The sequence below is a fragment of the Triticum urartu genome, chromosome 2 (assembly GCF_003073215.2).
Source record: "Triticum urartu cultivar G1812 chromosome 2, Tu2.1, whole genome shotgun sequence".
Taxonomy (NCBI): Eukaryota; Viridiplantae; Streptophyta; class Magnoliopsida; order Poales; family Poaceae; genus Triticum; species Triticum urartu.
The window spans coordinates 444,202,896-444,222,588 of record NC_053023.1 but is presented as its reverse complement, the minus strand read 5'-3'; positions in this window follow the sequence as shown (position 1 = coordinate 444,222,588).

The following is a 19,693-nucleotide window of genomic DNA, read 5'->3' as shown; positions in this document are numbered from 1 at the left end:
CTTTAAGAGATAGTGGCGTGGGCTGGAGCATGCATCTATGGCGAGCAGAAGGAGTGAGGCGCAACGATTGTGCAAAAGAGACCAACCTATAAGTGCATATGTATGGAGAGACATATATAGTGTGGGTGATAGGAAGCAAGACTCCGTGCGAGAAAGAAATGTTGACGGAGAAACTACAGATAGATACAGAGATGGAGATGCTAGCTAGAGGGACATCCGCTAGTTTGGGTGTTGGAGATGACCGTCAGGTGGTTCAAAGGGTGAAGTTATATATGTGTGTGAGAGGGCACTTGACTGCATGTAGAGAGAAACATATGTAGTGTGCGTGATAGGAATCAAGAGTGAGGCGAGAAAGAAGGTTGATGGAGAAACAAATAAATAGAAAGATAAAGATGCTAGCTAGTGTGCGTTAGAGATAGGAGTCAAGTGGATCAGAAGGCTGGGTTATGTGTGTGGGTGTGAGAGAGATAGAGAGAGGGTGCGTGTGAGTCACATACAAACAGATATCAGATTGAAATGAGAACCAGAGAGACGGAGTTTTGTGTCTGCGAGAGAGAAAGATATTTCACAACGAGAGTGATAGCTAGAGAGACATACGAGGGAACGCAAGATATCTCTAGGGAGAGAGGTTGTGTGTGAGCGACATACAAGAGAACAATGGAGAAATATGAGACCCTGGGAGACAGAGTTTGTGTTTGTGTGTGAGAAAGAGATATTAAAGAGGAAGAGTCGTAGGTTCAAATATCTAAGGAGCGAAAGACATCTCTGTATGAGGGGTGTGCGAGTGGCACACATGGGAATAGTAGAGAGAAATGAGACCCCGGGAGACAAAGTTTTGTGTTTGTGTGAGAGAAAGAGATTCCACATGGAGAATCATAGTTAGAGACACATAGCAGGGAGCGAGATATACTTAGAGAGAGATAGAGTGATGAAGGTCGAGGGAGAGAGTACCGTCAGTGTGTTACGAAGATAAAAGATCATTGTTGACATACATGTAGCACAAGAGATACCTGAGAGACGATGAACGCGTATAGGTCTAGAGAGATAGTCCTATATAAGCATGAGTGATAGCTATATGAGACGAATATATGGATTAAAGGGGATTCAAATATTTAAACTGGAGATCACGACATCGATAATATCATAACACAAATTGGTGTATCAAACATGCATATTCATTTGAATTTGGGCACACGTGTAATGTTATATAGTTTATCAATATTTGTGATCCATATATTCTTCAATTACAAACAAAGCATGGTTTATATGCAATTAATGTCTAAACGGGATTACACTATATGTTGCGTGTGTGAAACACATTATACATGTTTGAGAAGTAAAAAAACCGCATGAAACACACATTAATTGGAGGCAATTAGCAAGGAATGCGTACATTGGATTTCAACATAAAGTGGTTTCAAATATTTGAAAATCCAAATTGATGGATACAACCTTATGAATCTGAGATCATGCCATTTGTAAACCATATTTATGTATAAATGGTGTTGTGCTTTTGAAAGTATATATAAAAAATGATGTATATAGAATGTAATTCCAATTGAAAATGGATCCCGCCCGAAAAAAATAGAATACAAACGGGATTCGAATTGAGTTGGCACGGTAAACGTGCACTCTGCAAAATTTGAATGAAGCGGGGAAAGTCACAGTAACCGCCCGAAACCAAAATCTGCGAGATGGAAATCACTACTGCCTATCCCTGTCACGCAAAGCCTATATGCTAGATTTCTATAGGTTTCGATAGGGGTAGGTTTGTAATTTCACCCAAATGTGACGTAACCGCCTCTCACCCGGATTCATACACGGTGGGCGCCAAAACACAGTGTGTCCTCAGCCGAAATCGACTCCCTCCCCAATTCATATTCATACACGATGGGCGCCAAAAAAAAAACTCTCGTCGGCAAATATTCGGTGTATGCGAGATTACCGTCCTATCCCCAACTGACTAGTGTTGCTGTGATGTAGTAGAAATTTGAAACAGGGGCTAAGTTTGTAAATTTCCTCGCATTTGAGACAAGCGCACCTTGAATACATGGTTCCCCCTTCCTCTCTACCTCCCTTTTCCCCATTCGTACTCTGTGGGCGCCAAAACACCCTCTCCACCCACCCTCCTCCGTCCGCCGCCGTCCGCCACCCCATCCACCGCCGTCCTCCTCCACCATGCTGGAGCTGATACCCCGACACCGCCGTCCATTACAAGAGATCGACCTCTCTCATCCACGGCTTCGGACTGGGATCCTTGCATCCCGTCCTCTCGCTTCATCCCCGCCACCGTCCACCTTGCCAGCGCCACTCCTACGACCGTCTCGTCCACTGTGCCCCGCCGCCACCGTCTACCCTCCTAGATCTGCTTCCACGCCGCCGACAGCCATCGCTACCGCAGCACCGTCAAATTCTCAGCAGATGCATACACGGCGCCGCACCAGAGGCGGTACTCTTTCGTATCTGCTCAACTTATTTATCGCAGCAAGAAAATAGATCACCACTGCTTTACTCTGATTTCTTGTCTTGGTTGCGAAGTTGCCTTTGTCCGGTTTGCACCTTCAGATCCGCCATGGCACGCTCAACACCATACTCGCAATGCTTATGGTTTTCCCCTTTTATATTCCACACTAGTTAAATCACAGTAGACTAAATTTCAAAATTGGGTCAGTCGATTTTTCAGAGCTCGCAGGAGTTCGCCGGTGTGATCGAAGGGGATCGGATTGGGACATTGGTTGTGGGGGGCGGTGGTGGGGCCTCGTCGAATGAACAAAACTCGACGCGGGTGGGGGAGGGGGTGGGGTGGCGGAGGAACATAGGCGGTGTGGCCGGTGGTTCCGCCGGCGGCCCGTGCGGTGTTCTGTATGGGAATCACAGTATGTTCCTTATCAGGAAGGGGAGCAGGGACATCTGAAGTCAACAACTGATAGAGCTGGCATGTACATGATCGATAGGCTTTCAATTACTAGCGGCAATACAACACCGTAATTTCCAGCCAGTTCCACTTTCCCGATTTATATATCCTGGTTATGGTGTACCCCTGTTATGTACACTATGATCTGCCTAGTTGCTGTGTGCTCTTGTTATCATGGTTTGGCAATAAACTCTCTATACAGTATATTATGAACCTATCATCTGCCAGCTATCCTTACTTCTGGAGCCTATTTTTGTGTGTACTTGTGCCAGATTATATAAATGCACGCACCATATTACAGCACACATGAGCTCTCTCATCAGAATCCAGTGATAGCACACAAGTTTTTACAGGGGCGCCCCTATACTAGAATATCATCTACATTACAAAGATAATCTCACAACTATTTATGTTTTCATGGTTCTCAGATATTATATGCAATTACAGTGAATATCAGAATCCGCACATCCGAAGAATATTGTGGAACACTGCAATGACTTACAAAATTGGCAGCACGGCATTGAGTGCCATTCTGGAAGCAATGAAACTCGTACGCTCCCCGCCTGTTGATTCTTGTTCAGAATATCATCCTAATGACTATTCTAACCTCGAGGAGTCAAAGGCAGATGGCCTGTCCTGTTCACCCATCAAGGTGACTATTCTAATTTGGCAAGGTTTTATTGATTGCGCGTATCTTGCATATGTTGTCTTGCATTTCTTCTACTTTGTTGCACCGCCATCTGCTTAGTTTACTCATCATATATGTCGAGATGCCATGCCTATCCATTATCAATACATATTCCATCTGTCATCATACCATGTTTTTTCACTCAAATGTTGTTCTTGTGCATTAGACATCAAAAAGGAAGAGGGCGATTGCCAAACCTGAAGGAGCACCAGCAAAGTCCTTGAAAAACATGGTGGTGCTGGAGAAATCAGACAGCACCCCACTTATATTGGTTGTACAACCAGTGACACAAAACGTAGGACCGACTGCAGCAGACTGTACCCATACTTCACTGGCCACATCACTAGCCCCACCACACAGGACCTGCACTCCAGCAAAAGGTATACCGATTTCATTTGCCATAGCACCAGCTGTACCACAGAAAAATCCTACTCCAGCAAAAAGTACAGCAAGTCCACCGGCCGAAGACCTATCCCAACTACAGAGACGGCCAATTCCTGCAGATTGGAACCCCATTCCATTTATTCCCAGTTTAAAAGACAATGCTTTCAATGTTGTTAGGGACTACGTGCATATGTTCCCATCATGGGAAGATTATTGTGAAGACAAACACCATTTTCACATCTTCCTATCCAACTTACGTGTAAGTGCTATTATTCATGGTTATTATTTTCCTGTTTTCTGCTGATTGAACACATCAATGATTTACATTACATTGTTTTAACTAGGCGAGTGTCAATCTGGATAGTCATGACGAGCAAAGCTTGCTTGTGCTTTTCAAGGAAGCATTGCAGCAGTATCGGTGTTACCTGAGGAAATCACACTTTGATGGCAAGTCTATAAACGAATTTCCGATGAAGTCTCCTGTGCTAAATTTAGAAGACATTGAATGGAAAAACCTTGTTATGCACTGGTCTCATTCCTAGGATGAGGTACTGTCTATGAAATCACATGACAATTTGAACTTCTACTTTTCCGCATGTGCCTTACGAATCTTTTTTGCAGGAAATCTGCTCGAAGAAGAATTCCGGTTTGACAAGAACGACGGGATATCGCAAATATGCTGCCCGTTGCTTTGCTCTTGTTAGTACCTGTTGTCCTGTATCACTGTACTTGCATACATACCTGGTTCATTATGTGACAGCAGTATGCATGATAGCTTGCTTATCAATTGTTCGCTCCAAATTATCTGATCTGTATGAATGGTTACATTAGTGTAGAATATATCCAATGCCAATGTTTTTTTAGCTCTGCATTGTTCTTGTAAGTACATGCCGTCCTTTATCAGTGTACTTATAATGACAGGTAGTTGTTCATGTACCATCACTCTGCAGCTTATTTTCCTTTGCCCTCCATTTTCTACACATCAGATCTATATTTACTCTTACCATAAGGTTGGTACTGAAGAAGTTTAGCTGTGCATTGCTCTTGGCTGTACCTTTTGCCTGTATCGCTGCACTTACATTTATAGCTACTTGGTTATGTAGCATCACTCTTCATCTTATCTTAAATATTCTCCATTTTTTCGTATATTATCACATCTATATTTACTCTGAACAAAATGTAGAATAAAGGCAATGCTTTTGAAGAAGATTCTATAGTAAACTTCTTGAATTGCCCCCCATCAACATGGACAAGGCCTTTATAGAGCCTGTCTTCACCAATAATGTAAGTTTGTCCATCTCAAGACTTCAAACTTTGTTGTATATATTTGGTTAGGCATGACTGCAACAGCTGTTTATTTTTGGTGTTTGCATCAAATTGCTTGTTTAAAGTTTATTATATGTAGTTCATAAACAAAAGTTTGTCCTTTCTCAATTTAAGTTTTCAGTTGTACAACCAAGTTCCTTCTTCATACCATGTAAATTAAACTATATAGAGCAAGTGATCTTCTTTTGCACTGCATGTATGCTTCTGTTCTTCATCCGTAATCCAGTGGTGTGGTGAACCTACCCACTACAGCACAATGTCATATTCTGCAATGTCTTAACTATGAACAATGTCGTATCATTCTACTATTATTTAAAGCTTCTCTTTATTTGCCAATCTGAAATGGTATAAATTGACATCACACTAACCATTGATACTTATGAGTTCTTGATCTGTAATCCAGTGGTGTCGTGAAGCTGCCAACTCCTTCACAATGTCATTTCCTGCCATGTCTTGACCTGAACAATACCATATTGTGTTAATGCAAATTTAAAGTGTGTCACTTTATTCGTCAGTAAGAAATGTGATGAATTGTCAGCACTGATACTTTTATGTGCAAAACCTGTCATCTGTCTGCTTGTTTATCTTTTAGAGTGAGGAAGATATAAGTGTTGAACAAGCGCAGTCTCATCATCTTGCTCAGCTGCTTGCGCTGCAGCTCCCCAGCAGGGCTAACCTTTCTTGAACTCTATTGAAGTGTTGTCGGTTTTGTATATTATTTTGTCGACGTGTTTATTTGCACTGGTGGCGATCTTTGATGCCTAGTGTATGTAATCTGCTGTCTGCTTGTGCTTTATTATCATAGTGGCGAACTTTGATGCCCAGTGGATGTAATATGCCGTAATTTCTTTATTGTATAGTCTAGGTTTTTTCTTATTCACGATGCTACAGTTATTTTACTGTATATATATCATGTCTTCGCAGTAAACCGGCCAAACCGTAAAATTACGGTACATAATTGGGCCGTCATGCAATCACGATGTAGGTTGGGCCTCAAACGTGCCGAACAGCTCACGGGCCGGCAACAGCCCGAAATGAACCCCGACCCATGATTGTGCGAATCAAATCACGGGCTTTTAACTGGCCAAAAAATTGTTTCGGTCCTTGTTTGGCCCAATCAGATATCAGTTGCGAGCAGGCCGGATGCAAACCGGGCCGTAGTTAGGGCCAACTATATGACAAGCTTTTAACATGCTGAAATTAATATAGGGACGAAATGTTAAACGGGCCCTTAACAGGGCAAAACTAATATCAGGCCGAATTACTAAGTGGGCCTTTAGCAAGTGGGCCCAAAAGCATAGTGTCCAGTTGACGGGCCGAATCTGATATGGGCCATAATTGAGCCCAAAGCCTCTTAAAGGGCCGGACCTGATCTGGGCCGTAATTTGGCCCAGAACGTGGTAGGCCTTTAACGAGCCGGATCTCATATGGGCCAGTATTAGGCCCGGAGCGTGGCAGGCCATTAATGGACCGGATCAAATATGGGTCGGCATTTGGCCCAAAACATGGCAGACAGTTAATGGGCCGGCCTACTAGGGTCCTCAAAATCTTGTGGGCCTACAGCTGGGCCGGCCCATTAATGTCGACGAAATCTCGTGGGCCTTTAGCTGGGCCGGCCCATTATGATCCGCAAGAATCTTGTGGGCCTTTACCTGGGCCGGCCCATTACGGCACACAGAAATCTTGTGGGCCTTTACCTGGGCCGGCCCATTATGGCCCATAAAATCTTGTGGGCCTTTAGCTGGGCCAGCCCATTATGGTCCGCAAAATCTCGTGGGCCTTTAGCTGGGCCGGCCCATTATGGTCCGAAAAATCTTGTGGGCCTTTAGTTGGGCCGGCCCATTTAAACTTGTTGGGCCGTGCCACGTGTCGACGTATCATAGGCGCCTTGTGTCCAGTGAGTGGATGACATCTGTCCCGACGGTGAGCCGACACGTGTTTCCTCTAGCCAATGATGATTTTACACGTGGAAAATCCCCATTGGTCGGGGCTGTTAACGGGTTATCAGATCCAAAACCCGACCCGATAGCTTAACGACGTTCCGTTACGGTGGATGCCACGTGTCGGTCACCCTTAACGAAAGCACTTCTGTGACGCGCGATTTATCGTCATGGAAGTGGACACTTCCGTGATGATAATTTTGGTAATGTCATGGAACACTTCTATGACAGCACATGTATGACTATCTTGATTATGTCATAAATTTGTCATGGATGTACATGCATGACAAAAAACGTGACCTACTGTGACAAACACGTATCATCACAGAAGTGTATTTTTTTTGTAGTGAACGCAGACTCTCGCAGATTGTACCCCTACCCAGTTGGACAGAGAACTAGCTACTCCCCTTCTAACCCCAACCCCAGCAGATAGTATCAAAGTTCCAGTTGACACAACATCGTCTCCACCACAGAGCACTACTACCTCTTGAGCATGCATTGGTTTTCCCTTAAAGAGGAAAGGGTGATGCAGCAAAGTAGCGTAAGTATTTCCCTCAGTTTTTGAGAACCAAGGTATCAATCCAGTAGGAGATTACGCGCAAGTCGCCTAGTACCTGCACAAACAATCAAGAACCTTGCAACCAACGCGATAACGGGGTTATCAATCCCTTCACGGCCACTTGCAAAAGTGAGATCTGATAAAGATAATAAGATAAATATTTTTGGTATTTTTGTTGTATAGATTGCAAAATAGTAAACGAGATGAGATAATAAAAAGAGATGCAATATAATAAGGAAGAGACCCGGGGGCCATAGGTTTCACTAGTGGCTTCCCTCAAGATAGCATGTATTACGGTGGGTGAACAAATTACTGCCGAGCAATTGATAGAAAAGCGCATAGTTATGAGAATATCTAGGCAATGATTATGAAATATAGGCATCACGTCCGTGTTAAGTAGACCGAAACGATTCTGCATCTACTACTATTACTCCACACATCGACCGCTATCCAGCATGCATCTAGAGTATTAAGTTCATAAGAACAGAGTAATGCTTTAGGCAAGATGACATGATGTAGAGGGATAAACTCAAGCAATATGATATAAAACCCATCTTTTTATCCTCGATGACAACAATACCATACGTGCCTTGCTGCCCTTACTGTCACTAGGAAAGGACACCGCAAGATTGAACCCAAAGCTAAGCACTTCTCCCATTGCAAGAAAGACCAATCTAGTAGGCCAAACTAAGCCGATAATTCAAAGAGACTTGCAAAGATATCAAATCTTGCATATAAGAATTCAGAGAAGAACCAATATTGTTCATAGATAAACTTGATCATAAATCCACAATGCATCAGATCTCGGCAAACACACCGCAAAAGAACATTACATCGAATAGGTCTCCAAGAACATCGAGGAGAACTTTGTATTGAGAACCAAAGAGAGAAGAAGCCATCTAGCTAATAACTATGGACCCGAAGGTCTGTGGTAAACTACTCACACATCATCGGAGAGGCTATGGTGTTGATGTAGAAGCCCTCCGTGATCGATTCCCCCTCCGGCAGATCGCCGGAAAAGGCCCAGATGGGATCTCATGGGTATAGAAGGTTGCGGCGGTGGAAAAGTGGTTTCGTGGCTCCCCTGGATGTTTTTAGGGTATAAGAGTATATATAGGCGAAAGAAGTACGTCGGTGGAGCTACGAGGGCCCCACGAGGGTGGGGGGCGCCCTCCTGCCTCGTGGTCGCCTCGTTGCATCTCTGACTTCCACTCCAAGTCTCCTGGATTGCGTTTGTTCCAAGAAAGATCCTCGCGAAGGTTTTGTTCCGTTTGGATTCCGTTTGATATTCCATTTCTATGAAACATTGAAATAGGCAAAAAACAAAAACTGACACTGGGCCTCCGATTAATAGGTTAGTCCCAAAAATAATATAAAAGTGCATATTAAAGCCCATAAACATCCAAAACAGATAATATAATAGCATGGAACAATCAAAAATTATAGATACGTTGGAGACGTATCAACATCCCCAAGCTTAATTCCTGCTCGTCCTCGAGTAGGTAAATGATAAAAACAGCATTTTTGATGTGGAATGCTTCCTAACATAATTTTCAATGTAATTTTCTTTATTGTGGCATGAATATTCAGATCCGAAAGATACAAGACAAAAGTTTAATATTGACATAAAATTAATAATACTTCAAGCATACTAACCAAGCAATTATGTCTTCTCAAAATAACATAGCCAAAGAAAGCTCATCCCTACAAAATCATATAGTTTGGCCATGCTTCATTTTCGTCACACAAAATGCTCCCATCATGCGCAACCCAAAATGCTCCCATCATGCGCAACCCCGATGACAAGCCAAGCAATTGTTTCATACTTTAGTATTCTCAAAAATTTTAAACTTTCACACAATACATGAGCGCGAGCCATGGACATAGCACTATAGGTGGAACAGAATATGATGATGGAGGTTGTGTGGAGAAGACAAAAAAGGAGGAAGTCTCACATCGACACGGCTAATCAACGGGCTATGGAGATGGCCATCAATTGATGTCAATGTGAGGAGTAGGGATTGCCATGCAACGGATGCACTAGAGCTATAAATGTATGAAAGCTCAACAAAAGAAACTAAGTGGGTGTGCATCCAACTTGCTTGCTCACGAAGACCTAGGGCATTTGAGGATAATTTTGGTAATGTCATGGAACACTTCTATGACAGCAAAAGAAGTACAGAAGGTTGCGGTGGTGGAAAAGTGGTTTCGTGGCTCCCCTGGATGCTTTTAGGGTATAAGAGTATATATAGGCAAAAGAAGTACGTAGGTGGAGCTACGAGGGGCCCACGAGGGTGGGGGCGCGCCTACCCCCTGGGCGCGCCCTCCTACCTCGTGGCCGCCTCGTTGCATCTCTGACTTCCACTCCAAGTCTCCTGGATTGCATTTCTTCCAAGAAAGATCCTCGCGAAGGTTTCGTTCCATTTGGATTACCTTTGATATTCCTTTTCTGCGGAACACTGAAATAGGCAAAAAAACAGAAACTGGCACTAGGCCTCCGGTTAATAGGTTAGCCCCAAAAATAATATAAAAGTGCATATTAAAGCCCATAAACATCCAAAACAGATAATATAATGGAACAATAAAAAATTATAGATACGTTGGAGACGTATCAAGCACCGAAACACGAGCAATTAGTAAGGGAACTGCATTGCCCAAAGCACGAGGACCACCACTCTGAATCCCAACTCAACGCTTAAAGGAGAATAAGAATTGTTCTCAGGTCAGGTTATGTAGCTATGGTTCATACTCCTTTGCTCTTGCATCATTGTATTTACTCATACCAACTATTTTTGAATTTGAAGAATGGAACTGAAACTCCAATGGCGCAACAGGTATGTTTTAAACCTGTTTCTTTAACTGGTTTGCTGTTGTAACTTGCTTTATGTTGATTTCAGTTTCAATTGAATAAACATTTATGTTCTCATGTCATGCACATTACAAGCGTTGTTATTGCTCTATAGTTTCCCACACTTATATTCTGTCTATTCTGCTTTGTCTTGAACAAATATTATTTGAACTGTGTCTCTATCTTGATTTGGCAACAAAAACTAGAGTGATGTAGACCATAAAGTGACCATGGTACATAGATATATGTTTGTTTCATGCTGTTATCATGTCCACTTTACTACTGAACTGATTTACCAAAATGAGTTTCATATACAACATGGTAAACCTGTGATGTGTCTGCTTGTTTCTCTTTTAGAATGCGGAAAAAATATTGGAGAACAGCACCCCATTATGCAATGGTAAAGGAAGTAATGCAGATAAGGTTCAAGATAGTGAGCATCCCTGTCGGTTTCCAAGAAAGCTGATAAAAACTATCTTGACGACAGTGAGAGAACCCAAAAGTCCTATCTTGATGTAGTGTTCGAGTTACTGGCCACTACTGCTAGCACAAGCTCTTCGAACTCACTGCCTGAATCAGTTCGTCTTCTTGAGTCTAAACTTCAAGTTGAAAGACATCAATCAGATGTGCTGCGACAGGAAGCTGAAGGACTGAGGAAGTCCCTGCAGAATTCAGATGCATACTTTCTGGTGCAACAGCAAGCGCTGGAGGATTTAAGCGCCAAATAAGAGAAAGTTAATAAGCTTGCTAAGCATCTTGACAACATTATGGGTACCCAGGATATTGTTTCTTGAGCTCTTCTGAATTGGTTTCAGTTTTGGACTTGTTTTGCTACGGCGTTTATTTGCACTGGTCGCCAACTTTGACAACCAGTGTATATGATATGCTGCTTTGTTCCCTATATTTGCACCGTTGGTGAACTTTGATGCCCAATGGATGTAATATGTGTAATAGCCGTGATAGCCTAGCGTAAGTTGCTTGCTTATTTATTTCCTTGTTGTCTTGTTTATTTGTTTGCTTGTAGTCAGTGCAGTTCTTTTTCCATGGTTTGCTAGTGGCCGCAATAACCTATTTTTTAAAACTAGGCCACAATAACCATGGGCTACATATTTACTATAGTTACCATGGGCCTCCTACGGGCCGTAGAAACAATGGGCCTTCTAAGGGCCATAGAAACAATGGGCCTTCTATGGGCCGTAGCATCAATGGGCCTTCTATAGGTCGTATGATCCATAGGCCAAACATGGACCAATAATAGACTGCATTATGGGCTGTAAACGGGCTAGATTTGGAATCGTCCGTTCATGGGCCGACAATAACAGGCCATCGTTAATTGAGCGTTTTTTATGACGCTATGAAAATGGCCCAACGGATTAACGGGCCGCAAACGGGCCAATTGTAACCACGGGCTGAATTTGGCCCACAAGCAGAAAAGGCTAGTAACAGGCCGTAAGTAACCGAATGCTGGAAATGAGCCCAAGAATAAATGGGCCCTGAGAAGGCCGAAAGATAACACGGGTTGGAAACGGCCCAATGGAATAATGGGCCGTCGATGGGTATAAAGTGGTACACTGTTCATTGCGGGCCAGATTCACCACGGGCCGTTAATGGGCCAAGAGTTACAAATGGCCTCATATGGACATCATGGCCATACATGGGCCGAAAGTTACAACGGGCTGGAATCATATTGGACGGCCCAGATGAAGCTACTGGGCTTAATTCCGATAGGCCCTAAATGGGCTATATACGAACAGGTCGTTAACAGGCTTTCTGTGGGCCGGCCCGTTACCTTTTGACCAAGTCAAACAGGCCGTCCTTTTCACCGGAATGGGCCTTTGTTGGGCCGTGCCACATGTCGATGTATCATAGGTGCCTCATGTCCAATGAATGGATGACATCTATCCCAATGGTGAGCCAACACGTGTTTCCTCTGGCCAATGAGAATTTTACACGGCCAATGAGAATTTTACATGTGGAAAATCCTCATTGGTCTGGGCTGTTAGCGGGTTATCGAATCCAAAACCGGACCCGATAGCTTAACGGCGACCCTTTACGGTGGATGCCACGTGTCGGTCACCCTTGATGAAAGCACTTCCATGACGCGCCATTTATCATCATGGAAGTGGACACTTCCGTGATGATAATTTTGGTGATGTCATGGAACACTTCTACGACAACACATGTATGACCATCTTGATTCTGTCATAAAATCGTCATGGATGCACATGCATGACAGAAAACGTGAGCTACTGTGACAAACACGTATAATCACGAAAGTGTATTTTTTTTGTAGTGTGTACAACTATCTTCCCACACAGAGAGAGAGGTACAACCGCCCATGTACCGCACAACTACCGGTCGACCGGTACAACCACCCAACTACCGGTCAACCTTCTATAATCGAGCGGTGCAAGGCCGATATAGCCCCATTTCCCCCCCAGCTGCGACTAGACCGGTACAACCGGTCCTACCACCGGTACAACCGCTCCACTTCACGAAAACCTCCAGAAACCGGTACCTAAGCTCCTCGTGGTTCAACCGTTGACATATCCGATACAACTGGTCTGCCTGCGAGCAGTAAAAGGGTCAACGACCCGTGTAACCCCCAACTTACCCCTTGGACTATAAGTACTCGTCCCCTAGCTTTGAATTAGGGTTAGCAAAGTGATAGCTCATTCTTAGGTGAGCTTTGCTCCTACCTCTACTCTTGAGAGAGAGAGAGACTACCACTCCCATGGATTTCAAGGCCTCCATGTGAGAAGATCCTGTGGGATATCGTCAAGGCCCCTCACAGGAAGATCCGTCTAGGATACCATCAATACCTCCTCTTGGAGATGAACTTTACCTTGTATCTTTCCCTTTGTTGTTCATGTACCTTGTGGATCTTGTGTGTTTGATTGTCTAGTGGATGTGTGATTGGACTTGTTCTTGAGTGTTTCCCCTTGTGATTTATCCCCGTTCTTCCCCGTGTTCTTCGTGTTCTTCGAGGGAATCCACTCCAATCGTGAAAGATCGGCCTATACCGGGTTAGCCTCGGATCATATGGAATCAGAGCGAGGTTCATCATGAATTTAGAGTCTCCCCCCCTCTGTTTCTAGCCTAATTTTGTTGTGTTCTTCCCTAATTTCGAAAATACCCACCAAAAATAGCCCAAAATTGTTTTGTGATTTGTTGGTTTTGATCATGTTTTGTTGATTTTGATCTATGGATTTGCTTGGTTTCGAGTGGATCTAGCATCTCCCCAAGTTTCCCCACTTCCCATCCATGAAATCTTCACCATTTTGCCCCGGAAATCATCCATTTCTGCCCCAAATCCATCTCGTATCCAGATCTGAGAATTTTCCTAAGCGGTACAACCGGCCCCCTGATGTCTACCACACAACTTTATTCTTGTAGACACGTGCTGGGCCTCCAAGCGCATAGTTTTGTAAGACAGTAGCAATTTTACCTCAAGTGGATGAACTAAGGTTTATCAATCCATGGGAGGCGTAGGATGAAGATGGTCTCTCTCAAACAACCCTGCTATCAAATACAAGAAATCTCTTGTGTCCCCAACACACCCTATACAATGGCAAATTGTATAGGTGCACTAGTTCGGCGAAGAGATGGTGATAAAAGTGTAATATTGATGGTAGAAATATATTTTTATAATCTGAATAAATAAAAATAGCAAGGTAGAAAATAGTAAACGGGCACAAAAACGGTATTGCAATGCTTGAAATGTGGCCTAGGGTCCATACTTTCACTAGTGCAATTTCTCAACAATGCTAATATAATTTGATCATATAACCACCCCTGAAAGTGCGATGAAGAATCACTCCAAAGTTCCTATCTAGCGGAGAACATACAGAGAAATCATTTGTAGGGTACGAAACCACATCGAAGCTATTCTTTCCGATCGATCTACCCAAGAGTTTGTACTAAAATAACACCAAATAATTTAAGATTCATAATACTCAATCCAACACAAAGAACCTCATAGAGTACCCCAAGATTTCTACCGTAGAAACATTGACAAGAACGTGCATCAACCCCTATGCATAGATTACTCCAGTGTCACCTTGGGAATCTACGAGTTGAGTGCCAAAACACATATCAAGTGAATCAATATGATACCCCCATTGTCACCACGAGTATTCATATGCAATACATATATCAAGTGCTCTCAAATCCATAAAAGTATTTAATCCGATAACAATGATATCCCAAAGGAAAAAAAACCAATTCATCATAACAAGATAGAGAGGGGAAAACTCCATATGATCCGACTATATTAAGCAAGCCCGGGATACACCAAGATCGTGAAATCTCAAGAACAGGAGAGAGAGAGATTAAACACATAGCTACTGGTACAAACCCTCAGCCCCAAGGGTGGACTACTCTCTCCTCATCGCGGTGGCCACCGGGATGATGAAGATGGCCACCGATGATGATTCCCCCCTCTAGCAGGGTGCCAGAACGGGGTCTAGATTGGTTTTCGATGACTACAGAGCCTTGCGGCGGCGAAACTTCTGATCTAGGTTAACCCCGAGGGCTTCTAGAATTTTTGGGAATTTATAGGGTAAACAAGGGGTGCGGGAGGCCATCGAGGTGGGAACAACCCACCTGGGCGCTCCTAGGCCCCCCAGGCATGCCCTGGTGGGTTGTGCCCCCCTCGGGGCACCCCCAGGTGCTGCTCTGGCCCATTGGTGGTCTTCTGGTCCATAAAAAATCCACAAAAAGTTTCGCGCTGTTTGGACTCCATTTGATATTGATTTCCTGCGATGTAAAAAACAAGCAAAAAACAGCAACTGGCACTGGGCATTGGGTCAATAGGTTAGTCCCAAAAAATGATATAAAGTTGCTATAAAATGATTGTAAAACATCCAAGAATGATAATATAACAACATGAATACTTCATAAATTATAGATACGTTGGAGACGTATCAGCATCCCCAAGCTTAATTCCTACTCATCCTCGAGTAGGTAAATGATAAAAGAAATATTTTTTGAAGTGTGAATGCTAGCAAAGTGCACAAGTTTGATCAATGACAATTTCAATCACTTTTTCTAGCATCATAACAGCAATTCTTTCTTATAAAACTTCTCATGTTAAAGTAGCAACCAGTTCACATGTTAAGGTTCAAACAATGAATTCTCTTGAAACTCAACTACCTATGTTCTAAGTCACCAGGCAACTGCAATTCAACTTATTCAACAGACTCTAAGTAAGAGCCCCACATACTCAACCATCATATAGTCTTCTATGATTGGTAACACTCACTGCGTACACATGAGCAGAACGTTTCAACTGGACACATAGAAAGATAGGGGCTTATAGTTTCGCCTCCCAACGTATTCACCTCAAGGGTGATGTCAACAATAATAACTCATGCTACCCATATTCAACTGGACATATGTGCCTAGATCTTTCCTCACCACATGATGCTTGCCAAAGGAGAAAAATAAAAAGGAACAGGGAGAAAAACTTTGACTCTTGCATAAAAGTAAATACATAAAAGTAAAAGATAGTCCCTTCACAGAGGGAAGCAGAGGTTTCCATGTGCTTATTTGTTTGTATGCTTAACCCCTTAGTGCAAAAGAACGTCATGTTGTATTGCCCCTTGTGATGGCAACCTTTATTATGCAGTCTCTCGCTTTTATTCTTCACCATCACAAGTTCGTACAACGCTCAATTTTCTCTTACACTAAATGATCTAACACTTTTAGACGCAATTTTTATTGCCTTATTGCACCGATGACAACTTACTTGAGGGATCTTGCTCCATCCCTAGGTAGGTATGGTGGACTCTTGAAATTAAGATTTGGGTTTAAGGGTTTTTGGCTGCACAAGTAGTATCTCTACTTGGTGCGGAATTTTTGGCTAGCAAAGATGGGGGGAAAGCACCACATGTTGAAGGATCTATGAAAATATAACTTCTATGTGACTATGAACAAACATAAACCATTACGTTGTCTTCCTTGTCCAACGTCAAATTTTTTGGCATATAATATTTTGATGGGGGCTCACAATCATAAAAGATTTCCAGGATAGTGTATTTGCATGTGAAAGTTCTCTTCCTTGTGCTAATCATTCATGAATTGCTTGTATGACCAATATTGTGATTGTCAAGGCTCAAAAGATTTCACTTTCTAAACCCAATGTGAAGCTACCACTAAGCATGGTATGATTTCAACTTCATGACATTCAATTTATTCAACAATTTACTCATAGGATATAAGTGAAGCACACACTACTGCAGGATGGTCCAAACACGACACTATGATCAGAGACCCTTCGACGAAACTGTGTGCGATGCCATAATCGCAAACTGTGGTGTAAAAATCCGTCAAAAAGGTGCAAAACGTTTGCGATGACAGATGCATCAAACACGGTTCTGAATTTAGTTGGGTGTGCGATGTAGGGCATACGGTTCAGCTCAATTAACTGTTTGGGATGAGGAGGCGCAAAAGAAACGGGCAGCCAGATGAAGGCGTGTGCGATATACAGCATACGGTTCACTGGGATGAACTGTGTGTGATTAGGCAACACAATGGAAACGGTTCAACTGAACAAGATGTGTGTGATACGCAGCAAACAAGTTCGTAATCTGAAATGTGTGTGAAGACCAATAATAACACAAGCGATTGCTGCTAATAAGCCGTGTGAATTGCTCTGTCTATAGTAGAATAACATGTGTATATATATAACTGAAATAAACATCCAATTACATAAGTGACTATACAGATCATTCACACACACCTCAATAAACAATTGCATGCATTCTAAAGTAGGAGAAACAATCGTCTAGTCATCTACTTCTTGTGACGCTCCCGCCACTGCTATGTGGCTCGATCCCTCGTCTGGGTCAGGAAGAAGACAGTCCCTCATGTCAACGATCCACCTGTACATCTCGTAGCTTGTGTACGCGTCCATGGCCGCGTACTTGACATGTTGTTCATCTAGTCTCTTATGCCACACACTGTGCCAGGCATTCCTGTCCTTATTGCTCTCTTGCTTCATCTTCGCGTAGTAGGGGTCGATGATGGCCGAAGCGAGGTCAACCAGGGAGTTCAGTTTGCTTTTGTCGCTGCCCCCGACCTTGTAGTGGCTTTGGATGTTGACAAGATTCGGGCATTTCAAGTCCGAAACCTTGAGAGCTTTTAGATCGTTGGTGGTGTCCACCATAGCGAAACTATAGTCGGAGCTGTTGATAAACCTGAGGAAACGCTCGCAAGGCCTTGTGGCAAGGTGGAAGTGGTAGACGAGGACGTCATGTCGCATGCACAATTGGGCGACGGCAACCTTTATGATCGTGCCCGGCATGACCGATGGTGTACTCGAGGTCGAAGCAACCACTCGGTACTTGTCCTCGGCAAGGAACTGCTCCATAGTTTGGATGGTTCTCTCCACCGAGACCGGATCATTCATGTACACCACCGAGAGGGCCTTCCCCCTCACGTGGGTGTCCACTACGTGATGCGTGGTGAATTGCCTGCCGTTGTCATCGTCGGCCGCTGGGAGCGCCATTGGAGCCACGGGGAGCGCCATTGGAACCGCTGGATGTCCTCTTTGTATGTGTCCTCATGGGTGTGCTTATTGTGTTGTGTGAGACAAGAGATGAAGGTAAATGGCCGCAAGAATAAAAGGGGGCCGGGCGGCGTGGATTCTCGGCGCGTCCGCATGGCAGTTTTTGCAGCGGGTAACTGCATCGTCACGCCGCGCCCGGCGCAACCGCTTGCACACCAAAGTGCGTGATCATGCGCTGACCCAAAACACTGGCAGCATGCGTGGAGGGACGAGGGCAGAGCACCGAAGGGACGCGAGAGTAGAGCGCGCGCGGTAGGACATGAGCAGAGCGCGCCACGGCCGCCTGAACCGCAAGCAACCGCACGCATAGAGCAATTGAACACGCAGGAAATGGTTGCCTACAAGCCGACTGACAGTTGCATCGCTGCGTAGAGGGCGGCCGTGTGGTACCACCTCCGTCTACTCTATAGTCTCCTTTATATTCCATGCCATACTTTGCCCTCAAATTTAGTTCAAATTTGAATTGTGCACATAAAATGCATTGAAAACTCAGTTAATGCATAAAAATATCCAAACGAACCCCGAAAATTCACAAAAATTCACACAACACTCCTGTTGTTCTATGTTGACATGAGAAAAAAACTTGAAAGCAATAAGAGGCAATGGATACCGTTTCGTCCCCAAAGGTGGGACGTTCCCTACCGAAAACCATCATGCTTGTTGTGAGAAGGTCCGGTTTGTGAGAAGCATATACCCAAACCTGCCCCAAATGGGACAAAATTTGTACCACGACATGTTGATGCCGCTCCATGGTAGCATGCCAAGTTTCATTAATTTCAGACGAGTTTTCGATTTACTAGAATTTAAAAATTAGGCATCTCAATGTTTCGCCGGCAATCAACGGTGCCCTGGTATTTGAAATTCATTCCCATTTCTTGCATGGGACCTAAGCATGCACCCAAGGACACAGATTTGATTTTTCAACCAATTTATATGCACTGGAGCATGTGCATGTAGTTCAAATTTGAATTGTGCACATAAATGCATTGAAAACTCAGTTAATGCATAAAAATGTCCAAACGGACCCTGAAAAATCACAAAAATTCACACAACACTCCTGTTGTTCTATGTTGACATGAGAAAAAAACTTGAAAGCAATAAGAGGCAATGGATATTGTTTCGTCCCCAAAGGTGGGACATTCCCTACCGAAAACCATCGTGCTTGTTGTGAGAAGCTCCGATTTGTGAGAAGCATATAACCAAACCTGCCCCAAATGGGACAAAATTTGTACCACGACATGTTGATGCCGCTCCATGATAGCATGCCAAGTTTCATGAATTTCAGACGAGTTTTGGATTTACTTGACTTTAAAACCCATGCATCTCAATGTTTTGCCGGCAATCAACAGTGCCCTGGTGTTTGAAATTCATTCCCATTTCTTGCATGGGACCTAAGCATGCACCCAATGACACATATTTGGTTTTTCAACCATTTTATATTCACTGGAGCATGTGCATGTATTT